Below are 27,999 nucleotides of genomic sequence, written 5' to 3' on the forward strand. Positions count from 1 at the left end.
CCCCCAGGTTCTCATTTAATCCTCCATAAAGATTGAGAAGATAAAAAACTATATTCCCATTTTACAGATGAAGATACCGCAGCTCACTGAACTTAGCGAGTCATTCGAGATCACACAACTAGTATGGGGTAAAGCCAGGACTCCAACCAAGGTCTGTGTTAATTCTAGGTCCGTGATTTCCCAGCATCATAAGTGTTGCCTGTAAGCACCCTGAGCCTGAAAGGATTATAAAGAAGGATCAGAAAATGCCAGTTTTATCCTAAGAAAGTCATCAGTGATGAACTCAAATTTATGAGTAAGATGTTCATTAAAGCCCTTTTTCCAACATTACAAAATTGGAAACAATCTAAATGTCCAATATTCAAGGGAAGGTTGAACAAATTACGATGTAGCTATTGAAAATAGCTACATCCCTCTGCCTCTGCCTCTGTCTCTGTGTCTCTCATGAATAAATAAATAGAATCTTTAAAAAAAAGTTGAGAAACTATTTGCCATTCATTGGCAAAGTAATATCATTACTGTATGAAAAATCTTTACAAAATAATAAGAAAATATCTGTCCCTAATTTTTAAAAATGGACAAAGGTCCTAAACAAATAGCCAGTACATCTATGAAAAAAATATTTAGCCTTACAAGTAAATAATGGATAAAATGTGCATTTAAACCCCAGCATATACTTTTTCTGAAGGCTTTATTTTTTTATTTATTTTGAATAATGATGAAGAGGATGTTAGATTCCCAAGCATCAGTCCTCTTTCTCTCTGCCCAGACTATGGAATACATGGAGAATTATGCAGCCCTTCACTCCTCTCATCCTCTTGTGACACTAGTCCTGATCTGCTTCAGCCTTCCACAAATCTACTGCTTCTGCCCTTGCTTCATGCAGAGAATGGAAATGCTGATTTGGCTACTTTGTCAGACCCTCTTTGGGAAAGTGAGCACAGGCCAGTGTGGTTCCTGGGTGTTTGGACCTCTCTGAGGTGTTCCATCATGCTCCCTCAGGGAAGGGAGCCTTCATTCTCCCCAGAGCTTTCTTGGGGGCCTGGCCACATCTAGTGGAGTCCCAACATTGAAGCTTTATTCCTTCCCTTTCTTATTCTTTACCCCTCTCTCAGTTATAGCTTCTGAGTGTAGTCTGGAGACAGGTGATCTGGTTCATTGTCTTGTCCTCCAAACATGTCACTTACTCCTTGTGTCCTTTTCCTGTCATTCAGTTGCATCATGTTGGCCATGACAGGTGGGTATTCCATGATCTACTTCTGTGAGACCGAAACCAAAAGGTTAAGTGAAATACTAGGAATGAAAAACATGTGGAAGGAGAGGAGGGTCAGGGTGGATGGGGTAAATGGGTGATGGGCACTAAGGAGGGCACTTGATGGAATGAGCAGTGGGTATTATACTATATGTTGGCAAATCAAATTTAAATAAAATATATTTTTAAAAACCCACATACTGTTTCCTGTATTAAAATTCTATTATGGGGGCGCTTGGGTGGTTTAGTTGGTTAAGCCACCAGTTTTTGATTTTGGCTTAGGTCATGATCTCAGGGTCATGAGATCAAGCCCCGAATCAGGCTCTATGCTCTGTGGGAAGTCAGCCTGAGATTCTCTCTCTCCCTCTCCCCCTGCTTCCTCCTCCCTTTCCCTAAATAAATAAAATCTTTAAAAAAAATTAAAAAATAAATTCTATTATATACTCTTTCTCCTACTTCTTGTGTATGTACTAGAGGATAAAGATCATCTGGGGCAGACCTTGCCTTCATTTGGCTCAAGCTATAATGGCGTAGATGAAAATGTATTTGGAGACCAGCAAGGAGAGATGGGTTTCCTTCTCTATCAGGTCAGGCAAACTGGCCAACTTGGGCTAATACATTTTAGAATCCACAAAATGAAGGGATGACACAATGACTGTCGAGGACAATCTGACTCCAAAGATCCATTATAAATATCTATTAATTGAAGGAGAGAATGAGGAAAGGGGTAGATGTAAAGAGAGAAAAAATTTCAACCCAGCACTTGCTTCTGGCCAGCACCATGACGGAGCTTGCACATGTGACCCTGTTGAATCCTCACAAGGACGTTGGGCTGTAGATCGGTTTTTCTCATTCCCATTTTGCAGCTAAAGATACAGAAGCTTGTGAAGGTTGGCTGACTTCTTATGCTGAGGTTAACATCCAAGCCACGATCTAAACAAAGCTTGTGGAAAGCAGAAAACTGAAAGAGAGAGGAGACATATGTCCAGCATTGTAATCTGTGGTTTTGCTCTCCAGACTTTCTGGACACAACCTGTCCACAGAAGCAGGGAACAGTCTCCTTGTGGATGTGAAACGGCCACAGCACTTTTGTCGTCTCTACTGAGTTGTTCATTTAGAAAGACAACTAAAGCAAAAATAAAAATTAAAAAGTAAATGAACAAATAATGGGTATTTTGCATCAGAAACAAGAATATCTTGATCTAAGATAAATTTGTGGTTCTCTAAATATTTTTACCAATGCATTTTGACAATCTCCTTCACACCTCTGCCCTATATTATACTTTGCAATAATAATACTAATAATAGAAAAGTGAAAAAATCATTTTTTAAACTTGAGCTCCAAATGACAATGAAATGTGCTGTTCTTGACTTCAAAAAGTTTGGTCATTAACCGTCTTTCATTGTACTTGGAAGCCTCATTGGATTTCTAACTGTGTTGTTTCCTGAAAGCTTGCTGGATATGATGACACTCCAAATACACTGAACAGAATTAATTCAAGAATAAAAAAAATCATTTCTCCTCGTGTGTCTCAATCTGATATTTGCCATATGGGAAGCTCAGCATTATTCGCGCAGCGGGCTAATTTATGGCAAACACACATCCACATTCAGTGAAGATGGGAAAACACAGCCTCTCTCTCCTTTATTTTTATAAGATCGACTGTGGACTTTTTTCTTTGCTTTGCCTGCACTGATTCAAATTTAACTAAATGCAGACTCTCTGGCAATAGGGGTGGGAAGTGGGCTGCTGCTGATGGGTACAAAAAGAATATCAACAACATTCAAATCGCATCTAAAGAGATGGAGAGAATCCCGGAGTTTTATCATGGCCTGCTTTTTAGATGTGAGAATCCAGACATCAGAGTTGACTAATGAGATGTTCTGATGTTTTACTGTGTTGGAAGATTCCCCATTGCCAACTAGGGGTCATTACAGCTAGAAACTCTGTAGTGTTTTAGAGTTGAATAATCACTAATTAATCTTTCAATTAATCCATTTTCTCTTAACTAAGAAATAATCCCATGTATGTTGGCTTTGCTTTTTGACCATCGTTCATGGTTGCCACATAAATAATAACCCTTGTAAACGTGGGGTTGCACATATATCTGTGGGCTTCATTACCTCATCCTTAGAACTACAAAGTTGAGTTCCTCCCAGCGAGGCCTTTGCCCAGCTTCTCCATACCTGGTGTGGCAGTAGACACCACAGAGATGTGAGTGGACAGGGAAGAGCAGAGGCCCAGACAACAGAATGTTATTCAATGGTAAAGCAGGAAAGCCTCCTCACTGGCCAGGACTAAGGTCTCACAGCCATGAGCATGTGAGAAAACCTTGTGGAGATGCTTGGTGGTGTCCAACCAAAGAGCTTTCTATTTTACTCTCAGGTAGACTCCAAGTGGAGGGCCTTCTGAGGGAAGCTGCATATTCTATTACTCTTTTTTTGTTGTGAATGTTGCCGCTGATTCACTAAGGCCCATTTGGAAAGGGATACCTCCGCATGGGAGCCTGCTAGAATAAAAACTTCAATTTGGAGAGAGTGTGATTCCCTGATACTGTGGGAAGCCCACTGGATGAGAAGCCTGATGTCTCAGAGTTGAGTCTTGGCTTCACTACTCACTAGTACTGTGAACTTCAGCAAGTCCAAACTTCTTTGAGTCACATTTGTTCTTCTATAACATGGGAATTATAGTGATTGCTATGGCTACGTCAAAGAGTTGTGAGGTCTGATGGGACGATGGTTGTGAAGGCTTTTGTAAAAGGCAAAACACCACCATCTTTAGTTAGTTAATTCAGTCTCCTATAACAGAATACCATAGACTGGCTGGCTTAGCAACAACAGAAATTTATTTCTCATAGTTTTAATGGGTAGGAAGTCCAAGTTCAAAGTGCTGGCAGATTTGGTGTCTGGTGGAGGCCTGCTTTTATTTTTTCCTTTTTTTTTTTTTTAATTTAAAGTAATCTCTACTCCCAATGTGGGGCTCAAACTCATCACCCCAAGATCAAGAATTACATGCTATACTGACTGAGCCAGCCAGTCACCCCAAGGGTCTGCTTTTTAGTTCTTGTTATGTCTCCACATGGCAGAAGTAGCAAGGGAGAGGAGCTCCCAGGGCACAGGGCCATTCATGGGGCTCCACCCTCATGACCTAATCACTTCCCAAAGGCCCCAGCTCCTCACACCATCACGGTGGGGATTAGGTTTCAGCACATAAGCTGGGATGGGATGGAGGTGGACACACAGACATTCAGTCTATAGCAACCACCAAAGTGAAAGGGATGATTTGTTTTTTTTGTTTTTTGTTTTTTTTGAAAGGGATGATTTGAAGGTAAAGTTTCCTGATGCTTATATTACCATAAGGTGGAAATGTACTTGGAAGGGGATTCTCTTAAAGCTGTGCATTCAAAATATTTTCACAGAAGTATAAAAATATCAGTTGTCCATCTGAAAATATGGGGATGTAGCCTAAAGACAATTATGAAAAAGCCTCAGGCTTCCAGTAGACGCCTTCCTTAGGGATAGATTGACTCTTGGGATTTCATACTTGCTCTTCCCAGTGAGGCACAGTCCGGACACCTGTCATATCTCCAGCATGAAGCTTATATACACATATTTTTTTTTCTTTTTTGGAGAGTTAAAATGGCAAAACAGAGCCTTTGATTTGGGTCTTGGTTCACTAAGATGAATGAAACCTGTTTGAGCGACAGCTGTGTGCCAGGAATTTACTAGTTCCTGTGCATCTGCAAATCTGAGCTTTGCTCTCTTCTTCCTATCAGATTTGTGATCCCTGTAATCTCCCATTGCCCCACTCAGGTCGTTATCATCATCAAATTGGTTGTCATTAGTCATTAGTCATAATGACTAAGATGTCATGAGTGCTTAAATTGTGTCTAAATTGTGACTAAGATGTCATGAGTGCTTAAATTGTGTCTAGCATTGCTCTAAGTACTTGCTGTGCATTAGTTGAAGGCACTACACTGTCATCAACATCCCCATGTTACATACTCATGTCAAAGACTGAGTTTTACCCAAAGGCTGTAACTAGTAAGAAGAGGAGCTTTGTCACCGAGGAAGTGAAGCCCTATAATCAAGTATGTGAGCACTTTGCCTCAGGAAGCTTTACAAAAGGGAAATGAGTGGTTTGTGAGTTCAGGTCCAGCATAATAATTTTTAACCAGGTTTACAAGATATTATTAATATTTTAAAAAGAATGTCTTTGCCTATGCTAACTCTACCCCTGGTTAGAGATACGTCTCTTTACTGGAGTGGATCTGGCTAGTGAGTTAACATCAGTTACTTCATGCCATTTTGACTCTTGTGTCTTCAGTGGAACTTAGGAAATGCATGCCTTTAGGAGATAAAAATCTTTCAGAGAAAGGGGTGCTGTAGTTTGGAGGATATCCCAATCTATCACACAAATATTATCAAATCGGGTAAGGGCACAAAGAACTTCAGCTGCTGGTGATGGCTTCAGAAGCCAGTGACTCTGGAGAAGAGTATTGAAAGATGAAGAAGAAGAAGAGCCAAGTGGAAAAAGGGGCAACAGACATCCTAGATGGAAAATGTTGTGAGGCCATGTGTGAAAGAGAAAGCATGGTGACTACAGATGACAAGAAGCCAGTGTTGCTGAGGACAGGAAGAGTAGAAGGTTGTAGTCCGAGGTGAGTAGATCAGGAGAATGGGCTGTGAAGGGTCTTGGGCACCACATGACTAGACCTGGCTTTCTCTTGAGCTGGGGAAGCCTGGAGTGCTGAGGGGGAGTCTGTGGGGACAGTGTGGTAGATGGTGCCATCAGGGGGCCACTCTGCAGCTGCAGAAGCTCTGGACCAAAGCAATGCCTGTGGTTAAAGAGAAAAAGGGATGAGAGTGTGAGCTGTGTGGAATTTTCTGCCTCAAAAAAGAAATGAACAGGGGTGTCTGGGTGGTACAATTGGTTAAGCTTCTGACTCTTGGTTTTGGCTCAGGTAGTGATCCCAGGGTAGTTGGATCAAGCCCTGCCTCCGGCTCTGTGCTTAGTCTGATTGAGATTCTCTCTCCCTCTCCATTTGCCCCTCTCATTCATGCTGTGTCTCTCTCTGTAAAATAAGTTATTAAATCTTTAAGAACAGAAATTAGCAAGAAGAAAAAGTGAAATATATACTGAAAAGATAGTAAACATGGCAAGTGACCAAATTTTTTAAAGTCATCAATAAGATTAATTGTATACCACATTGAATAAATTGGTACTAAAGACAATAAGATAATAGTAGATAAGTAATAAAACAACACAATCTAATAATAACAAGAATAAAAAAACACTTTGGTGACGTGACATTAAGAGTAGGTGGAACAAAGAAAGTGATATAGTATGTCAAAACAATGTAACAATGAGTAATTTGGAAGTAGAATTTTGGAGAAAGAAGTTTTCATTGAGTTTAAAAAATTGATAGGACAAATAAAAAGTGTGAATTCCTAACTGGAATTCTCAGATGTAGCACATTCAGTGACTCCTTGGTAGAGAAAGGAGATACAGAGTATCCCGGAGGACAGGGAGCATCTATGGTCTTGCCCAGAGGACTCTGAAGGCTCAGGAGCAAAACCTCCATCCAGGGGAGTAATCAGTCATCCTTCCGTGGCTTTGGTGACTGTCTCCCCTCAGGCCTTGCACCCATGTACCGCAAGGAGCCCCTGCGTTTCTAATTTGCATGACTCCATTGAGGATCATGCTGTAAAGTGCAGTCAGTAATAAAGGCAGAGGAGCAAGTCTAGGAGGAAAAAGAAAGAGAAGATAATGACTTTGATTTGGAATGTTTTGAATTTTAAATACCTAAGATTAATCGAAGGTGATAGAGCCACAATAGGCAGTGTCCACTGAAGATAGTAAATACAAGTGTGGGCACACACGTTAATAGTGGGGATGGAAACAGACCTGAAGGTCAGTGTTGTTCTTGTGGAGAAGGTCAAAGCAACAGAGAGAAGAGAGGATTGAAAGTCCTGTATTGGGCATAAACATAAAGACAGGGAAGCAAAGGCTAGAAGCTAATGTGTGTCAAGAAAGAAGTCTAAGATGGCCAGAAGCTAGTGCCAGGATTAGGAAAATTAATCTCATGACTCTGGGCTCATCAGTGTAATTCTGATGGATGGAGATTCCTGAAATGACCCCTGCTGTTGACTGTGCCTCATGGAGACAGAGACAGTGATTTCTCAAAGTTCTTTGTATCCTTATTTCTTTTGACCAAGCTGAACTTAAATCTAATATTTCTTTGAATTTCTGCTGTTGGCATCAGTTCAGGTTCTTTTTTTCCTTCCCTATAAACATCAGTTTAAAGATAACCTCATTCATCAGACCATCAATGAACAAAGAGGGATGGAACTTGAGAGAAATCGGTCGGAGCACCTGAGCAGCCTGGATACTCTCCAAACCTGGTAAATGATTCCTAAAAGATGAGAGAATTCAAATTCTGGCTTCCACTGAGAATTGAATATTTCCCCAACTGCCTGGTGCACAACCCCAGCTGAGACCTAATGCAAGTATTTTGCTTAAGAGAGAACTCGCAAATGCGAGGTGCTTCTAACAATATGTGTCAAGCAGTGTGTAGCCGATGGTAGGAGTTAGATTTATGCATATTGTGGTTGTCCATTTCCAGCTGCTTTTGTGAAGTCAAACTTTTTTTATGTTAACAGATCACATTATTATCACATTTAGTGGAGAATAATGAGATATGATGGTGATACATCATTGGCAGCTCGTAGTGCCATTTGAAAACATGCTTGTTTTTAAATCTGCAATAATAGGTCAAAGAGAGAGAGAGGCACACTCTGACATGCACACAGCCACAAGCACAGCTCTTAGCGGCGAGTCCTGAGTAGCTCTTTGTAAATGCTTTATTGCCAGAGTGTACCTCAAAAGTGGCTCACAAGAGTGCCCTGTTTCTCCCAATTAATGAAGGGGATAAAGACATCTCAGAGTTGAGATAAGTGACCAGTGGGATTTGCTCAAATTCTGAGGAACACTGTTAGAATGGAATGGATGGAGGTTACCTTAAGGGATTGGTGCTGCATTGATTCTGTAAAAAGTGTGTTTGATGTTGTGAAAACAAGTGTTCAAGTCACTCAGTGGCTATGGGAATCACAGCAGAATGCTGTAGTTGCCATGCTGAATTGTCAAAGTATTTTCTACAACCAGCCGTCTATTCTGTTTCTCTCTGTTTTTCCTTTATCTTTCTTTCCCCTTCTCTGGCTTACCCTTGGAGAAGTATGGATGGAAAGAGAAATGAAGTGCATTATATAGGATAATAGAAGGTGTGTTTTCTGTCTTTACCCCACACCCCAAGCCTTGAAAGCATTTCTCCTGTGGCTCTTGCAGCCCATAAATTTATCTAAACCTTTGGTAATCAAGTTGTATTTCAGTGTGTGCTATTTTGTGTCATAGAGAATCCCATAGTGTCCCTATTTGGCATGAGGTAAGATATTCTATTTATTAAAAACTTTATACCATTCAAGATTTAGGAGATGAAGAAGAGCCTCTTGGGCAGAGGGTATAATGTATGATTGACATGTCTGGGGAATTAGGAATTAGAGAGATTCTGCGTTAGCTCGTTGAGAGGGTGCTGATGGTGATGACAAATAAGACAAAAGGCTGCAGAGAGGTGAGGTCCTAGAGAGCCTTAGTGCAAGGCTAAGCATTTCAACTTTACACTGGAAGGAAACAGAGGAGAGGGATAAAGGACTCAATCATCTTCAGACTGTAAAATGTCAATGGTGTCCCTCAGGAGTTTTCTGGTTCCAACAGTGATTATTTAAAACTAAAACCATTTGCATATGGATGTGGAAGAGAGAATACGTAATTAAATTCCCATAACTGCATGTAACATTGAGTTTTTCCAGGTTAAAAAAAATCGATTGGGTGGATATTAAGTGGAATGACATTTTCAAGTATTGAAAATGGGCATAAAAGTAAAAAATGAATTTCAGTGTGTATGAAGACACTTAGGATGATAGCGATTAGATCATTTTCTCCTTAAACATCATGCCATGTGCTATCAAATATAGCCCTGGGAAGGTCCTGAGACTCGTTTTAGAGGTTTATTGATGCCTTGGGCCAGTACTTCAGGAAAAAGTAAGTCAAGCATTGGGCAATAGGATGAATATATTTGGACTTTTTTCTAAGATTCCATTTATTTATTAGAGAGAGAGCATGCACATGAGCAGGGTAGAGGAGCATGGGGAGAGGGAGAAGCAGACTCCCCCACTGAGCAGAGAGACCTGGATGTGGGACTGAATCCCAGGACCCTGAGATAATGACCTGAGCCCAAGGCTTAACCCATTGGAGCACCCAGGTGCCCCCATATTCAGTTCTTGAATCAAATGGAAAATGTTATTCTATCAATGTAGAAAGACCACAGTGGGGAGGTAGGAGCTAAATATTCAAAATGAATATGGCTACATACAGGGAGAATGCTGGCCTCAGAGCAGCGTGAGAGACCAAATGTTACGATGTCTTTGTTTCACAGGTTAGAAAGTGGAGGCTAGAGCAAATGAAAGGCTTGGTCACAGATACAGAGTTCAGGTGGCAGGGCCAGGATCCTGACCTTGTAACCATGGTTCTCATACCTCCCCTGCTTGCCTACCTCATGGTCAACACAGGGTTCAGTTTGATTTGTTATATATGTCCTGTGAAACCATCAAGATTTTCTTGCCTATTTCTCTTTCTCCTTGGTAATGCTGGCTTAGTGACTACATTTCAAACCCTGAATCATTGTCAAATAAACACCCACCACAGGATCAATTTTCCTGCTTACCTTATACGGAATACATCAATTTATGTTCTAATGTCCTTCCCCATGAGCAGACGGTAGGCATCGGACACAGCTTGTTGATGACCCAAGATGGCAGTAGCGTACCTCTCCTTGAGATGGGAAAGTAAAAGACAAATACAGGCCAGGATAAGGAATCCAGACTCCATGAGGATAAATCCAAGGGGGCCAGACAGATCATGGGATCCCAGAGAATGGGCAGTGAATTCTGGGAGGTTAGGAGGCATAGAAATGAGCAAAGGAAGTCAAGGCCATTAAGAATTTCTGAGGAGAGGGACCCCTGGGTGGCACAGCGGTTTAGCGTCTGCCTTTGGCCCAGGGCGCGATCCTGGAGACCGGGGATCGAATCCCATGTTGGACTCCCGGTGCATGGAGCCTGCTTCTCTCTATGCCTGTGTCTCTGCCTCTCTCTCTCTATGTGACTATCATAAATAAAAAATTTAAAAAAAAAATTCTATAAGAATTTCTGAGGAGGAAGCAGGGACTCAGTGTCACTTTATAAAGTAGTTATCTTTTGTGTTTGCATATGGGGTACTTAAAGGGGCTAAAAAGTGTGCAAAAACACATCATTCAGATGTTATATTTTCATCTTGCTGTTTCCAGTGACACCAGTCATCTCAGATACACCAGACGTGTGGCCTCAGTTGATAGTCACTGGCCCTTCTTATTTCACTCCTGGAAACATGTGCCAGCATTTGAGGTGACAAATGACAGATGTCAGCATACCCTGAACTTAAGTCAGGAACTTCCCGTGATGTTGCAGACTTCTGGGTCTCACAAATCGTTGCTCTATTTCTTCTCTGAGTGCATAGAATGATAGTACTTATGTCACTGGACTGCAGGCAGCAACAAATGAGGTAAGCTTTGTAAAGCTATTCCTGAAGTGCCTGCCACATACCAGGCCCTCAACACATCATTTTGTTGACCTCCCTGAACAGACCTCACAGGTCACAGGACTGCTGGTTAAGGAATGCGTAACCAGGTATAGCTGATGTTCAGTAAGTGCCTACCTTTTTTCTGGCTCTGTGCCTTTCTGTTGAATCAGTACAATACCTACGTGCACTGCTTTCGGCATTTTAAAATATACCAATGAAATATAAGATAGGCAATTTGTGGGACCAAGAGGGGTCTTAGCTGAGGTCACACAGCTGTGTAATAGCAGGGTTACAGTTAAAAGCCAAGACTTCTAGTTTCGGATCTGGTCCTCATTCTACCATGTAACTCATCTCAGCCATCAAGATGTCCAGTAGGCTTTGGTGCATTGACTACTCAGAAAAATAGTGGATGCAATGTGTAGCTGATGGTAGGAGTTTATAGGAATGGATATTTAATCTAGAGACACATTGCTGCTAGGACTCAGAGTAGATTAGCTCTTTGCATATTGGTCTCAGTGCTTATTAATACACTAAATATGTGTTATAATTAATTAGGATGAAAATCAGAAGAACCCAAGAAAATATCTCCAAACCAAGTTATACTGCTTGTAACACCAATGTTTTATTTTTACATAACATACGTCTAGAGAACTTAGCACATGAACAGGTACTTTTAGATGCGTCTTAGAACAATTAACTCATTTAATCCTGGTAACAACTCTGGGAAGAAGTACTATTGCTATTTCCATTTTTCAAATAAAGAAGATGAAGAACAGAGAGAATAAGAACTTTCCTCAAACCATATAAATATGAAGAAGCAGAATCTGGCCCCAGAATTCATACTTTTTTTTTTTTAAGATTTCATTTATTTGTTTGACAGAGAGAGAGAAACACACAAGCAGGCAGAGTGGCAGGCAGAGGGAGAGGGAGAAGTAGGCTCCCTGCCTAGCAGGCTTCAATCCCAGAACCCCAGGATCATGACCTGAGCTGAAGGCAGATGTTTGACTAACTGAGCCCCCAGGTACCCAAGAATTCATGCTCTTAAGTACTTTACTGCTTCTCTAAAATGATAAAAAACACCAAATGTTTCCCCCAATAAAGGACATAGTTTCACTCATTCTATCCCTTTCTAGAAGTTCTTCTCCTCTGAGGAACCGGAAATCTTTTCTGATTATCTTGCCTACCTATACCCTGACCCCAGAATCTCCATTTTCTTTGCTGTCTACCTCAGTTACAGGGAATTATAGAGTCCAGCAAGGTAAAAGATGGAACATTGAGATATTTTAACTGGCACCTTCATCTGTACTGTATGCTAAGTAGTAGGGATAGAGGGAAAGCAAATACACACAGTTCTTATCCTGTGGAGCATTCAGTCTAGTGGGCGAGCTAGACATTAAGGAATCACACAAATAAATGTGTATTGCAAACTAATGTAAATGCTATGGAGAAAAATATAAGGTGCTGCTCTCAGAAAATGCAATAATAACATAACCTAAATAACATAACCTAATTTACATTAGATGGGGAGGTTGTGCAAAGCTTCCTTGGAAATGTAATTTTTAAGCTTATAAATCAAGAGTACACTATAGTAGAAGAAGACTAGGGTTAGGTGTGTAAGCAAAAGGAATAGCAGTAGAAGGCTCTGGAGTAGGAAATAGATTGACACCTTCAGGAAAGTAGCAGAACACCCATTAGGATCGAATGGATCACAGTGAGTGTGGGGAGGAGAGTGACGTGGGATGGCTGGAGAGGTGGCCAGGGTCAGATCACACAGCACCTCTCAGGCTAGAGAAAACAGTTTGGATTTTATTCGAATTACAGTACAAGCCATTGGATGACTATAAAGGAGGGGACATTGCAAAGAATCAATGGGAAGAAAGTAAGAGCTCCTAGGCCAGGGGAGAAGTGACAGGGGGCAGCGGAGCAGTAGGAAACAAATTGAAGACATACTTCTGAGTTATGATGAATAGGGTTTGTTGATGGACTGGCCATGGTGACGAGTGAGAAAAGATATGTCGTGGGTGAGTCTCAGGTGTGCAGTATAAAGATTTGGTGGAGGTAAAGACCATTTACTGAGATACAAACATGGAGGTCAGGGTGGCAAGCACACCCCAGCTTTGCAGTGTAGTCTGAGTGGCTGACAGATCCCTTCATAGATGACTCCTGATGCCCCTGTAAGCTGACTCCACTGTAGCTCTCTCTGTGCTAACTCTGTGCCAACAACTGCTCAGGCCTAAAAAAGAAAAAAAACCCAGCTTTTTTTTTAGCTTCACCTCATGCCTTGGTTTTAAATAAATCTTAGACACAGATGGCCCCAAGAAATGGTCTTGCAACTTTTCTTCCAGTTTAGGAGTTTTGTTTTTTGATAGACTTCACTCCTTTCTACAAATTTGTATGATTCCAAATTCATGGTGGTGGGGCCTATTTTATGATTTATTTACTGGCTAATAATCAGGAAAAGATAGAAAATATAATTGGATCATGTAGTTATCACTAACTAGGTTTTTAAAGCTTTCTATTTTTTTCTTTTCTTTTCTTTCTTTCTTTCTTTCTTTCTTTCTTTCTTTCTTTCTTTCTTTCCTTCTTTCTTCTTTCTTCCTTTCTTTTCTTGGATACTACATAGGCCTGAAAGTTTAATTGTGCCACTTTTGGCATGTCTTTTTATGCATTTATTGAATTAGAGGCTAACAAAGATAATTCGTTGAGAAAATACCATTACTTTTCCTAACAATGAAATCAAGGCTCCTTGTCCAAAAATGAAGTTGAGTAGTTACCAGAATCTACCTATTCTTATGGATTAGTTTTTGTCATTTCCTGTAATAGACCTGCGTTTTATCAGTGGCCCTCATATGATTTCTTTGTGAAAAATATTTCTCTGTAGAGAAGAAAGTTTATCATTTGGAATGTTAAATGCAATTATATTGACATATGGTGATAATGGGATAAAGCATACGGGTTAAAGGTTGCGGGAACCATGGCTTGGCAATTAGCGATGTAAATGAAACATTCATTATCCATCATGCTGAGAAGTTGATGAACTGTACAGTAAATCTGAGCCCACAGTCAGGACTGAGATAAGTCATTTCAGACAATACAGTGGAGTATTTATGAGCACTAGGGACAATGTTGCAGATTCCTGTCATGGAGATTTCTTTACCTTATAGTTTATCATGAATAAAGACCTTACAGAGTCCAGACCACAACTCTTTCCTTCCATAAGAATATACATGAGATCCTAAAACTTCCCGTTAAAGTGAAGCATTTTTGAGAGCTGTGATAACTAAAGATGAACAACTGGAAATTTCCCCAAAAGTCCATTCCATACAAAGATGTTTGATAGACGATTTGTCTTGAAGAAAGGCTTTGCTATCTTGCAAAATAGAACCTGGATTTTGGAAGAAAACTATACATTTAAAGATCTCCGTCTTTCCCCCAAAGAATCTTAATCCTGCAGGTTGGATTATGCAGAAGTAACTGCTGTTTTTCAGTCCTTTACCAAGCGACAAAAATAACATTATGATGATATCTGAAAAATATTTTTCTAGGCTTTTCACTCTGCCATTTATTCTCTTGTGCATATTCTAAAGTGTTTCCTGTGAACATGAGAATTGTCCCTCCAGAAAATGTGAGTCTACATTGATTTTATATTTTATTGACATCTGTTCTTCTCAGGTTTTTAAAAAGTGTAATCATATAAAATAGTGTCTTCAAAAGTGAGAATGAACCACTGAAGAAATATTAAAACTTTATTTATGGTAACTGGTGACACAGCTGGAAAGCTCAAGAAGTCAACAGGAAAGGAACTTTAGAGCCGTGATACTCAGCCTTAGCCCAGAACCAGAAATTCCTTTGTTAACAGCTCAATTTGTTGAGGCTCCAGTAAGGACAAATCAGGTCATGTCCAAGCAGTGAAACCTAATAATCAAAATAACATCTGATGTTCCTTAAATTTGACTTCATGCCATCTCTCAATTCTCCGCCACATATGTTAAGCCAGACATTGTTCTAAGCACATAGAATAAATAATTTATTCTTTTAATAACCCAGAAAAGTAGGTCTATTTTTTTTTTTTTAATTTTTGGAGGGGGAGAATGGGCAGAAACAGAGGGAGAGGGGGAGAGAGAATCTTAAGCCTGTTCCATGCCCAACTTGGAGCCTGACATAAGACTCAATCTCATGACCTTGAGATCATGACCTAAACCAAAATCAAGAGTCAGACGCTTAGCTGACTGGGCCACCCAGGCTCTGCAAAGTAGTTCATACTATTACTCCACTTTATGGATGAGGAACCTGAGGCTCAGAGGTGAAAACCATCATCTAATCATCCAGGTTCACCCAGGTGGTAGACATTTGGGTTAAGCCTCAGAACCCAGCCCTGTGCAATCCAGAAGTCCTCATCAAACCACTTTGCTATATTGAGCTTGCTCCAAGTTGATCTCCCCCACCTCTCACCATCTCATTGTTCCAGTTGTGCTCCAATTTGGAGACTTCTTTTTCTACATCAGTAGACATTCAATGCCTTCCAGACTGTCTCCTATCAAACCAGAGACAATTGGTCTTTTTAGACTTTAAGAGACAATGATCCTTACCAAGAGTTAATTTGTTGAATTTGTTTTCCTGTGTCTTTCTGTGGGGTAAAAGGCTGCGTTTCTGCCCTAAGGGAATGCTAACTATCTCTAAAAGAGGTTGGATCAGCTCGGTCCTCTGTTTAAAAGCACTGTAGACCAATGGCCTACAGCACTGGTCCTCAGCCTTGACTCACCTAAGAAACTTGAACATTTTTTATTCCCACGCCTATCTCCAGAGAGACCCTTTGCCACTTGCCTAAAGGTCCCTGAAATCTTTCCCTGATCCTTTGTCCCTGGCAGTCCCAGATGTCTGGGGTCATTGCATTTCCTTGTTTGTCCTCTGCCTGCTTCCTGCTTCTCTTCTCCTCACACTCTCATGGCTCAGCAGTTTGCAATCCCAGAGGCCATGGGGCAGAGAAGAAAGAGAAGAGCCCTGCAGAAAGCTGGCTGGATGGCAGTGCAGCCCCAGATGGGGAACCCAGGCCTAAGAGGAATAGTCTACAAGTGCCGAGAATCTCAGCTGAGTGGAAGAAAGATCCAGGCTCCTTTTCGGTGAATGCTGACAATAAGAAAGGGAATTCAAGGGAAAGTTTGATGATTCTTAATCATACAAAAAACTTTATAGAGACAGGAAGTTACTCCAGGAAACAGAACTGAAGCCAACAGTGTAGAAAGTCCCAGAATCACTCCATTTTTGGAAGTCCTTTTATACTACTAGAACTATCTAACAATTACAATGAATTAATTATTCTGGTTCCCTTATAAGAAAGTGAGGTGTCTAATTATTGGGGACATTCAAAGAAAGGATAGATTACTATCACAGATATGATGTGTGATATATTCCAGTGTTAGCTTGAGAGATAATCCAGGTGCCATTAAAGTCTTTCCATCTTTAGAATGCTGTTAATCATTGATTAACAAGAGTAAGAAAAAAAAAAGAGTGAACCATATGGAAATTATAGATATTTGTAAGCAGTAGCAGAAAAATAAAAATTTGATTCTCTTGTTAAAATCAGTATCACTTTCTGGAACTCCTTAACATTTCTTTTAAACTCCTATATGCTAATGTTATAATTTTATATGCCAATAACTATAAGTTGTATTTGATTACAAAAGGGAATTGTATTCAGTCATAATCATTTGTTGATTACTGGGGGAGTCTTCAGTCCATCACTTTGAAGAAGTCAGAGAAAACAATGACTTGAATAACAGAGATCCTAGTAGTTTTGGCCATTAATCAGGACTAAGCTTCTGAAAGTCACGAAAGGAGTTGTTTATGAATCCATTCTGGTTATTTACGTCATTGTACTCCTCATAAAACAGCCCTATATATTCTACCGAATCAATGTTTCATTTCTGTTTACTGTGTTATTAATTTTTTTCTCATGAGTTGATTGCCCTGGGACACTGGAGGCTGTTTTTCATAGTTGTGAAGAAACAGTGTTTAAAAGTGAAGTTCTTGTCTCTTTGAAAACCTGGTACCCGGAAAGCTGATTTGAATTTTTCAAGAGGAAGTAAGAGCAGGTAGGGCTAGGAATGCGCCTTAGGAAGGGAGGTAATCGGATTGGTAGAAAGATGACAGTCACAGCAGATGTGGTAGGACCTGGTGCTGGGCGGAGCCAGGAGTGAGAGCTTATTTCAGAAATGGACTTGTGTCACTGACCTGAAGACCAGGCGAGCAGTCCCTCTGCATTTTCCAGAAGATAAAAGAATCCTAGGAGGATTCGCCTGCAATGGGATGATACAAAACCAGGTTTACACCTAAGGAAGCTTCAGGAGTTCAAGGAAGAATGTAGAGATAATGTCATCCTTGCAAACCCGAAATATGGGGAGAGGAAGAAAATGCTTTTTAAAATGGCAAAGTAGAAGATGGCCTGGGGATAATGATGCTCCTCTTTGTCACTGCGAAGAGGTGCATTCTAGCTGCATGCTTTCATCTATAGCTCGCATGTCCTGAGACCTCTCTTCTTAGTCCTCTGGTCTTTCACATGGTGCTTAGTGAACAAGGCCATCTTTCCCCCATGTAAACATGATTTTCTGTCTGATCCTACTCATCTTTATTTGGCAAGTGACAGAAAGAGTATTTCTTCCTCTTTGGACTGAAGTATTGTTTTATAATTCACTGAGTGATCACAGAGTACCAAAAACTTGACATAAATTCTTTCTGTTTCTTATAACCTCTCTGTAGAGGAGAAATTAACATGCTCATTTTACAGATGAAGACATTGAGGCTCAAGGACAAAAAATGTCACTCACAGCTGATGACAAACTTGAACTGGTGTTCTGTCTCTAAAATCTGCAATCTCTTCATTCCCCACAAGCACTAGATCCCATCTGGCCCCTCCATTTTGATTAATTAATTTATTTTTAATTTTTAGTTTTAAAAAATATTGTATTAATTTGAGAGAGAGAGAGAGCATGGGGGAGGAGAGGGTCAGATGGAGAGCAAGAAGCAGACTCCCAGCTGAGCAGGGAGCCTAATGAGGGGCTTGATCCCAGGACCCTGGGATCATGACCTGAGCCAAAGGCAGACATTTAAATGACTGAGCCACCCAGGTGCCCTTGGTACCTCCATTTTTTTTTTTTTTAATAAATCAGGAGAACCTAGTTCTCCCCATTTCTTTTTTTTTTTTTAAGATTTTATTTATTTATTCATGACAGACACAGAGAGGCAGAGACATAGGCAGAGGGAGAAGCAGGCTCCCTGTAGGGAGCCTGATGTGGGACTTGATCCAGGACCCTGGGATCACGACCTGAGCCGAAGGCAGATGCTCAACCACTGAGCCACCCAGGCAACTTCCTGGGCCCTCCATTTTGAACCTAAAATTTTTTTTCTTAATTTCTCTCTGATTTAGAGAAGTAAGCCTATTCCTTTCTCTCTTTTCTGCCCGAGTTTTCAAGTAGATAACCTAGTTATTATTTGAGACAATCTAATTAAGTTTAGAATATTTGTCCCTTCCTAGCCCTGCAGACTTAAAATAGATCTGCTGTCTTCTAACCAGTCATTTTGTCTGGTTTACATTCACCCCTTCTCTTCATAATTCCCGTTTCTGTACTTGCTTTCTCCCATCAGTTGCTTCCCACTTTCTTTCCCTAGGGTTATTTTTTAACAAAATTAATTAACACACAGGGTCTCCTAAGTAAGTTTCCTTGTTAAATTCCCTTTACCCACCAGTTGTAACATGATAGCAGGGAACAAGAGGTTCTGAGTTATTATTGCACATGTTTATATAAGGTATATTCGTTTGTGTGTGGTGTGACCCACTGGGTGAATGTGGGACAATTAGGAAGCCAGACGACATGGATAAAGAATAGATTGTTCAACATAGATCAGTTTTGCTTCCAGTTTTTCATTCTGGTAACCTCCCAGGGTTCAGAAAGATTTCTCTTTCTTCAGTGGGTACAGTTTGTGGGTACGGTGAGCTGTCTATTTCATTCTTTCTCAATTGGTACCTATATTAATTCAGAATTTTTTGAGCTGGGTGAATTCTTACAGTGACAACAGAAGACCACTGTGTGAAAGTCAAATTAGCCTGGGGGCACCTGGCTGGCTCAGTCCGTAGAGCACATGACTCTCGATCTCAGGGTTGTGAGTTTGAGCCCTACATGGGCTCAAAGTACAGAATACAGAGATTACTTAAAATACATTAATTAATTAAAATAAAATAAAACACACCTTTAAAAAGAAAGGAAAATTGATGAGAAATAAGTATGTGCTTAAAATAATAGAAAGTAGGTGAAGGTGATAGGATATCAGGTAATACATTCTGATTTAAGAAATTGTATTGCTGACTTGATTTGATTTTTGTTTCTTAACATAAATTGTTCCTTTTCCCAGAAGGGAAGGTTTTGGAGCAAAGATGAACTTTTCCAGTTAGTGGAAAAGAGCAAAATGTGACTTGCCCCCACTTCCCACCTTTGGTGAGAGCCACCTAGATTTTGGAATCCTTGCGTGGCTACCTGTCAATAACTTACATCATCAAAAGTGGCATTTAGCCTTCCCCAGGGGAGAAGACGTTTGCACAGTCGCAGGGGCTGTCTTTGGTTTGCCTTTAAGAATTTGCTAGAACTTGGAAACAGTTAGTTCCCAGGGTCTCAAGGCTACATCTGAACTAACTAGAGGTTGAGTAAGCTCTACCCCTATCTCGCTATGCTTTCAGATTTGTTCAGATTGTTTAATTTTTTTAAAGCAAAATCAGTATTTTTGACAAGATGATCGTGAGCATTGAACTGAAGAATCTATTCCTCAGAGGGTACCTTCATACCAGGAGCTAAGCAGCCATGGCAACTCTAACTTCTGTCTGTAATGAGCACCGATGTCCACACAGGAAAGAGCATTCACTTTTGGCACCAGAATCGAGTGAAAACAACAAATGACAGACAAGAATGTCTTGTTCTTCAGCAGCGGGGGAGCAGGGGGAAGGCCTGGTCTAAAGCCAGGAGTGAGGATCATGGATTCACGGGTTAAAAGGCAATGCATGTTGCACCAAGTGCTCTGTTCTCTGACTCCTTGTGTGGCTGATTTGCTGCAATGTTGCTTTGTTTTTGGAGTCAGGATACTGGAAGCATCTTAATGAGCCCACTGAGTTGCATGCTGTTTGTATTGTCCTTATCACAAAGTGAGTGTTTGCACTGCTGTTTAATCAAGTAAGCTGGAGCGGCTTTTCCTTCCTCGCTCAGCATAGTCTGCAAAGCACACCTGAGTGGTCTGTGGCCTTTGTGGGCAGTGCAAGGAGTCTGGTGGCTTCTCCCCTCCGGAAATGATTGGAAATAAAAACAGAATGTATTAGCAGATTCTTGGGTCTCTTCCAGCCAGGATGACATTTAGGTTTGGTTTTCCTGTTTTCTGGCTCTCACTGAATTTTCTGAAAGTCAATTTGCTGAATGGACATTTAACAGGCTTTAAAAATAATGCGATTTGCCACAAACTGTTTTGATGTATATATTTTACAGCCATTCAGGACTCTGCTTAGTATTGCCTAACCCAGGCAGCCCAGGCAGCCCGGGTGGCTCAGTGGTTTAGCGCCACCTTTGGCCCAAGTTATGAGATCTGGGATCAGGTCCCGCGTCGGGCGCCCTGCGTGGAGCCTGCTTTCCCTCTGCCTGTGTCTCTGCCTCTCTCTCTCTCATTCTCACTGTGTCTCTCATGAATAAATAAAATCTTAAAAAAAAAAAAAGTATTACCTAACCCCATCCTTGACCGCTCTGTTTAAAATAACCACTCCCATGCTGCCACCCTGCTAATAACCCCTCACCCCGATCCCACCTTCATTTTCTTCATCACACTTGCCCCCGTGTGACCTTACTATGGTCTGTGTCTGTCTTCTGGCCAGCATGAGCTTTACCTTGAGTAGGGGCTTTGTCCACTTCTGTAGCTCTCACTCCTAGAAGAGTGCTCAAATATAGTAGGACTTCAAACCGTCTTTACTGAATGCTGAGATAAATAATTCATATTAAACAGCTTTGGAAGATTTGACTTGTGAAAGCAAGCATGTATTATTTTTGTATTTAAAATGGTTGCCAAAGTGAAATGTTTTTGGTAGTAGGAATTATGCAAAATAAAGATTTACAAGTTCTTTTTTTAAAGCATAAAATCCATGCAGAGTGTTACACCACACAAATGTCCAGTGGTCTATGATTAAATCGTAGGGAGATCCAAACATAGATGATAAGATTTAGAGGAAGTGGTCAGAGTAGGGCAAGTTGAGTTACACATTTTATTTTTCTGAAGTGAGTCTTTTCTTTTTTTTTTTTTTAAGATTTCATTTATTTATTCATGAGAGATACACACACACAGAGAAAGAGAGAGAGAAAGAGAGAGAGAGAGAGAGGCAGAGACACAGGCAGAGGGAGAAGCAGGCTCCCTGTAGGGAGCCCGATGTGGGATTCAGTCCCGGGACCCCAGGATCACGCCCCAGGCCAAAGGCAGGCACTAAACCACAGAGCCACTCAAGTGTCCCTGAAGTGAGTGTTTTCTAAGATGACTTTAACTTCAATTTCCTTTGCAAGCCCAAGGAAGGTAGAAGGCCTGAGAAGAAATGAGAAGTGTGGGCTGGAGGTAGAGATTTAGGAGTCATTCACACCAAGATGCTAGTTCAACTCTAGAGTATGAACACCAATCCCAGGAAGAGAACCATGCCTGTGTGATCCTGCTCTGCAGGCAGCAATGTTGGGTTGACCGGCATGGCATGGCTGGTAGAGCTGGATGGGGGCAAGACCTCCTCTGACCTGTCACTGTGATGCGTGTAGCTGGACAGTAGTCCTTAAATCACACAAGAACTAATGCAAGGTCCAATTTATCATTACCTCCAGCTGTTTTTGCTCTTTCAGGAGCCTAAGTGAGGAACCGAGAGCTCTGGGAAGTCAGGGAAGAAGGGAGTAGTGAAGGCCCTGACAAGGAGTGGAACAGTGGTCTGAGTGAATACAGGAGCCCAAATTCACTTCCCTTGGCTGGGTTTTTGTATCACTGCTAGAGTTGTGCTGGGTAGGCTGTATTCACTTGAAGACTCATGAAGGACTGTGTAAGTCACACAGAGAAAGCTGATGAATCTTTAAAGTTCTGCATAATAGGAGAAGAGAAGGAAGAGAGGTCAGTAGAAGCAGCAGGGAGTAGGAGACAAAATCAGTCTCCACTCTAGGCAATCATATGTCAAGGATCCCCAAATGTTCATCTGCCCCTGAGCTCAAAACCTGTATCTCTACTTTGCCTACTTGACATTTCCATTGAAATGTCCAGTAGGCATCTCATATTTAACAATCCTAAACAGAACTTTTGACTTTTTCCCTAGCTCTGTGCTGCACCATTCTTTTTGCCGTAAATTCCTTCAATGGCATTTAGTAAGTGTCTTCTATATGCAGGTTCTATTCTAGATACTGGCAGCAGAATGGTGAATGAAACAAAAATCTCTGTTATCAACTTATATTTCACTTAAGAATAGAATATCTCATGGAAGCCAAGCCATGGCTTGTCCAACACCAAAAGGCCTGGGCCCAGCCACCACCTCTCACCCTGGCCAATGCAGTAACTTGACTGGTGTCCCTGCTCCTACCAGTCTGCCGCCCCATCTCTACGTAATGACTGGAGTCATTTGTATAAAACTCAAATATAAGCATAGATTTTAAATTGACCTGCAACTTTAAATCTATAGTAGCTTCCAGTCGCTCTCTGAATAAAATCCAAGCTCATATCTGTGACCCACAAAGCTCTGCATCCTGTAGACCTTCCTGCCGCTGACATCTGCCATTTGCTGTCTTGGCTGCCACCACTCCAGCCATTCCTCTGTTTCTATAATCCGCAGGGTTAATCGGTTCTTTTGCACTTCCTGGTTCTTTTTTCTGGAATAATCTGACCTCACAATTTGAAGGACCTAGCCATTTCTCATCATTCAAGAATGGCACTCATATGTCATCTTATCACCTGCCAGACTTCCCCATTTAAACCTCCCTTTTGCCTCATCCTGGTATTTCCCATCACACTATGCTACATATTACTGGGTGTTTTGCCATTATTAGAAATTATCTTTTTGATTGATTTACTTGCTCTCTGTCTCTGTGCACTAAAATGTAACTCCATGAAAGCAGTGGCATAATCTTTCTTGTTGGTTATCATATGATCAGTGCCTGACACAGAGAAATTGTTCATAAATATTTGCCCAGTCGACCAGTGAATAAATGATATTAATGAGTGAGGAACTGACCCTACACTTGCCTAACATGTAATCTTATAAACTTTATGAAATTGATATCCACAGGTCCTTCTGGTGAAGCCTAGTCCAAACAAGAACTCCCTTCCTTGGTATATCTCTCGAACTATGTAACGTACTCCAAGTACACAGCCTGTTGCAACTCACTGATGTGTCCTTTCTTCTCCTGTTCCTTGACTCATGGACACCACTCACTATGTAACCACAGAAGAAATCTTCCTCTTTCCCATGCTATCTGCTTCCCTGGCCCTGTCCCATCTTCCCATTCAGTGCTCTCTTCATCCATTCTAGGACCCCCAGCATATCCCATGCAACACACACTTCACCCCAACTGCTCTTCTCCAGTAGCTACCAATGAGGTTTTCAATCATTCACTCCTTAGAGAAAGTAAAGGAGGTGGAGAAGCTGAAGAGATCACACTTCAATATTGGGGATGGGAAATATGAAACTTCACCTGTTTATCGTTTTTGCCCCATGACAGTCCATTGGAGGAACTGGGCAAATCAACTGTGGATTTCTGGTTCCTGTGCTAAGTGTTATGATTGGGTTTTCTCTGGGAGAGAGTAGAGAGGAGCCACGTTTAATTTGGAATTTGGGTGAGCACTTCCAGAAGAATGGCTAACATTTATGTCATAGCTCACTTAGCTTCCTGAGCTTCCTACATAATTTACCAACACCTACATGGCTTACAGTACAACAGGCACTGTACTAAGTCCTCCTCAGGTAACTTGTTTAAACCTCACTCAGCTTGCACACCTGGGTGGCTCAGTGGTTAAGTATCTGCCTTTGGCTCAGATCTGATCCTGGAGTCCCAGGACGGAGCCCCACATGGGGCTTCCTGCTCAGTGGAGAGGGGGAGTCTGTTTCTCCCTCTCCCTCTGCACCTCTCCCTGTTTGTGCTCTCTCTCTCTCTCTCTCAAATAAATAAATAAATAAAATATATTTTTTAAAAACTTCGCATAGCTCTATGAGGCCTGTATTCATATTATTATCCTGTTTGATAAAGAAACTGAAATTAAGTAACTTGCTCAAGAACTCATAACCAATGAGTGACTTAACTGGGCTTCAAACCCAGGTGGCCTGGGTGCTTATCCTTATACTATAATAGTACCCTGGCAGAAGAAGAATTCAATCTTCAAATCCCTTGAGATAAGCAAGCCCTCAAGTAGGCTTGAGTAGTAGTTATTCAGGTGGAGAAGGAAGAGGCTCGTGGTGGACCAGATAGAGGTGACTAGGTATGTCACATAGGCTATTTTATCAATTAAAAAAAAATTGCAAATCAGAAAGTGAATGCCCAGTGTTTGCTGCCCTGTTAATGTTGTAACAGAAAGTGCTTTATGTGGTTTGCCTGGAACAAGATTGCCAAACTGCTGGGAGACCAGTGTATCCATGTGGGCTTCCCACATGTCAGCAGTGGAGCTCATGGTGCTCAATCTGATACTGTATTGTCTTTAAGCTGCTGTATACCTACACCTACACCTACATACAAGAGTCTGGGTTAAAGGAGGCAAAGTCACTTCATATAGCCTGTATTTTGAACACATAAAAAAAAAAATGAGGAAACTTGGAGTTTTGGCATGGGCGGGCCAGGAGATGGGAGTAAAATGACCACAAGCATCACACAAACTCTTTCTAAATTTGTTAAGAGATGGAACTAACATTCGTGGAATCTGCAGATTGATGTAGAACACCTAGGTACTAAACATGGATTTTAAAGATGGGCCTCCTCCAGAAAGCTCAAGCCAAGCAGACATCTAGATTATTTCCAGTTATAGGCACTCTCTCCTCACATTTCTCCACCTGCCACTCCCAGTTTTGTTATTAATAGGTTATCTGGCGATGACTTTGGATGACTTCTTTCTGTATTAACACACATTTAAAAAAATTATTTGAGAGAGAAAGTACAGAAGCATGAGCAGAGAAAGCAGAGGGGGAGGGAGGGCAGAAAAGAGTCTTTTGCAGACTCCATGTTGAGGGCAAGCCCAATGCATACTGAGGCTCAATCTCAGGACCCTGAGGTCATGACCCTGAGATCATGACCTGAGCTGAAACCAGGAGTTAGATGCTCAACCGACTGAGCCACCCAGGTGCCCCTTAGTACACATTATGATGAGATAATGAGAGTATTGCCATTAAAGATGTGGAAACACATTAAATCCTTATAGAACTCAAATGCAGCATTTTTCAATGGATGAAGAGAATTTAGGGCAATAAATCACTTTTCCCAACAACACTAATATGGTGATTTCCAGAGTGCCTTAAAGATCTTTGTTCTAATAGTTTCTTTTTGTTTAAAGTTAACAACCTTAAAAATGATTTTGGAATTTGTTCCAGATCTTTCAGGGGTTGTTAATGTATGATTAGGAAAGATTTTAAAGCAATTAAAATTATATGACAATAATTTGAAGTCTCCTTGTAAATATGATAGGGCTCAATTGTTTGACCACAGGGGATACATAATATAATACAGCTTCAAAGTAACATTATTTAAATAATAGTTTATGAATCATTTTTAAATTGCCCCTATAACTGATATAATAGCTTTTCATATAAAGTTATAAATGATGTATTTCAAAAGCTAGATAAGGTAGATGGACATTTATATTGCTGTGTTTGGAGCTTATGTTTGTTTTTTTTAACCTTTATTCTCAAGTCAAAATTGTTGAAAGAAATATTTTTAAAGTGTTTGGTGAGAAGGACATATTTTTGTCAATGTTTTCTAGATTTTTATCTTCCAATGGAAATTCAGAGCCACCTAGTGACCAAAACCAAAATGTCTAAGATAAAAAACGACAGCAACAACAACAAAAAACTCTTCCAGCAAAAGAGAAAAATCAATCATTTGACTCTGTTCTTCAATGCCTGAGGATAAAATTACACCCAGCTCAGGTCTACAAAATGAGAGTTCCCACAAATTTGATAGGATGAGTCTTTAGTTCATTTGGGGGTTAAAGACTCCAAACGTAGATTTGAGATGGTATGGATGGTGAATTTTTGCAGTTTTAATAAAAATACCACTTTAATATATGAGATTTGTGTGACCTGTACAACTATAAGCTACTGCTCCCTGCAGACTCATATCTTCTTCCCTGATAATACCTTCTACTCTCGTGCTCCCTTCAGCAGCACATATACTAAAATTGGAACGATACAGAGATTAGCATGGCCTCTGCACAAAGATGACATGCAAATTCATGAAGCGTTCCATATTTTTGAAAAAAAAAAAAAGAAAATACTTTCTACTCTGAAGCAGTCTATGTATTTTATCTCCTGAGCAAAGGGGCGGGGGGTGGGGGTGGGGGTCCTATAGAAGATAGGGCTGATAGCAGAAGGAATGAGTAAGGAGTAAGGTCTGAGCAAGTCAACACTGCCCCACTGAGGCTTCTGATTCATATTCAATTTTGAGCATAAGGATTCAGGCAATTCAATTTGGTTTGATTAAATTCAACAAACCTCTACTGAGTCTTAACATGTAAAAGTTTCTTGCTAGGCAAGGATGTGGTTAACCCACACTGTGTTTGGGAAGCCAGAATGTTCAGTTTGGTTGAAGCAGAGTAAGTCTGGAAGAACATAATGGGAGTTGAGGGTGGGGGAGGTGGGGCACCATCATGATGTGGAATAAAGTCAAGGTAAGATTTATGAAGATTAAGCTGGATGCAGCTTGCCCAGTATAGAGATGGCAGGAAGAGCAGTTAGGTTATTTCGATAGTTTTGGGCAGAATGCATAAGCATACAAACTAGAATTTTTAGTCAAAAGGACACCAATGGTCACACAAAAGAAGAATGATCTTGGTACTGATATGGTAGAAGATATTATAGAGGTTAACTCTGAAATCTCTGCCCTGGATGATGAGGAAAGAAAAATTATACCATTAATAGAAATAAGGACCCCAGGGAAGTAGCTGGCGTGCCATGGGGAGAGTATGAGTTGGTCCTGGACATCCATTCATTAATTCATCCATTCAGAAAAATGTATGGAGGGCCTACTATGCGCAGCTGCTAAGGCTGCAGTGACGTCAGCAGGCTCCCACCAGGGGGGAGAAAGCTAGCTCCACTTCTGCACAAGGGACCTGATTAGATCCAAGGGGCCAGCTCTTAGCCAAGTACGTCATTTTAATTAATTTATTTAAAAGCCATAACAACTCTGAAAGGTAATTATTATTATGTTAGTTGTATCAAGGAGGTACCTCAAAGTCAAAGAGATGCAGTGATGACTTCACAGTCACACAAGAACTCTGTGACAGAGGCAGGCTTCCAAAGCACTGTTTCCATGATGTCTCCAGGGAGGGAGACCCAGACAAAGAGGTAAGGATCAGGGCCTCTGCAGCCAAGAGCTCTCCAGTTAGTTCAGCCGCCTCTAGCTAAAAGGAGCTTGTTCTTCCCATCTGGTCTGCTTCCCCAGCTCTGGGCCTTGCTCTGGAGCATGGCAGGCCTTACAGTTCTTGTCCCTGTTTGTTTGCCACCTTCGGATCTGCTCCTTCCTGAACTTTCTGAGGCCTTCCTGGCTTCACTGCTGGGACTGGACCCCTGGTCAAGGGTGAGTGTGGCATAGAGAAGGGTCAGAGCTTTGGCTTTGAGATCTCAGCCATTTGTTACCTGTGATTTTTTTTTTTCTTTCTGGACAGATCCAGAAAAACCCTCAGGGATCAGCCTTCTCATCTGTAAAATGGGACAGATATAATGTGGGTGAAAGTGCTATTGGGAGGTTGTAAAGTTCTATGGAGCGTCAGGTGCCTGCATCCTTTCCAAATACCTGGACTCAGCAGAGCCATCATTTCTTCTCCTAGTGATTCCCACTCCATTCTT

General features: G+C 41.0%; 1 protein-coding gene, 1 long non-coding RNA gene and 1 other non-coding gene across 12 annotated transcripts in view; 2 read left to right on the forward strand and 1 right to left on the reverse strand.

The window, feature by feature from the left end:
* PRUNE2 (prune homolog 2 with BCH domain) overlaps window positions 1-27,999 on the forward strand; it is a 256,556-nt gene that overhangs the window by 101,436 nt on the left and 127,121 nt on the right. The window lies entirely within an intron of this gene.
* LOC102157105 lies at window positions 1,814-27,413 on the reverse strand. Of its 2 annotated transcripts, XR_005354106.1 has the most exons (5): window positions 20,836-20,949; window positions 17,154-17,218; window positions 10,033-10,139; window positions 5,969-6,090; window positions 1,814-2,378 (listed from the first exon to the last, which is right to left on the reverse strand). It is a non-coding gene; the product is annotated as an uncharacterized LOC102157105 (long non-coding RNA). The 2 variants fall into 2 exon arrangements; XR_005354105.1 differs by lacking the exons at window positions 17,154-17,218; window positions 20,836-20,949 and adding an exon at window positions 27,381-27,413.
* Window positions 26,304-26,407, forward strand: LOC119869960. The gene has a single exon (XR_005354919.1). It is a non-coding gene; the product is annotated as a U6 spliceosomal RNA (small nuclear RNA).

The sequence above is a fragment of the Canis lupus genome, chromosome 1, assembly GCF_011100685.1.
Source record: "Canis lupus familiaris isolate Mischka breed German Shepherd chromosome 1, alternate assembly UU_Cfam_GSD_1.0, whole genome shotgun sequence".
Lineage (NCBI taxonomy): Eukaryota > Metazoa > Chordata > Mammalia > Carnivora > Canidae > Canis > Canis lupus.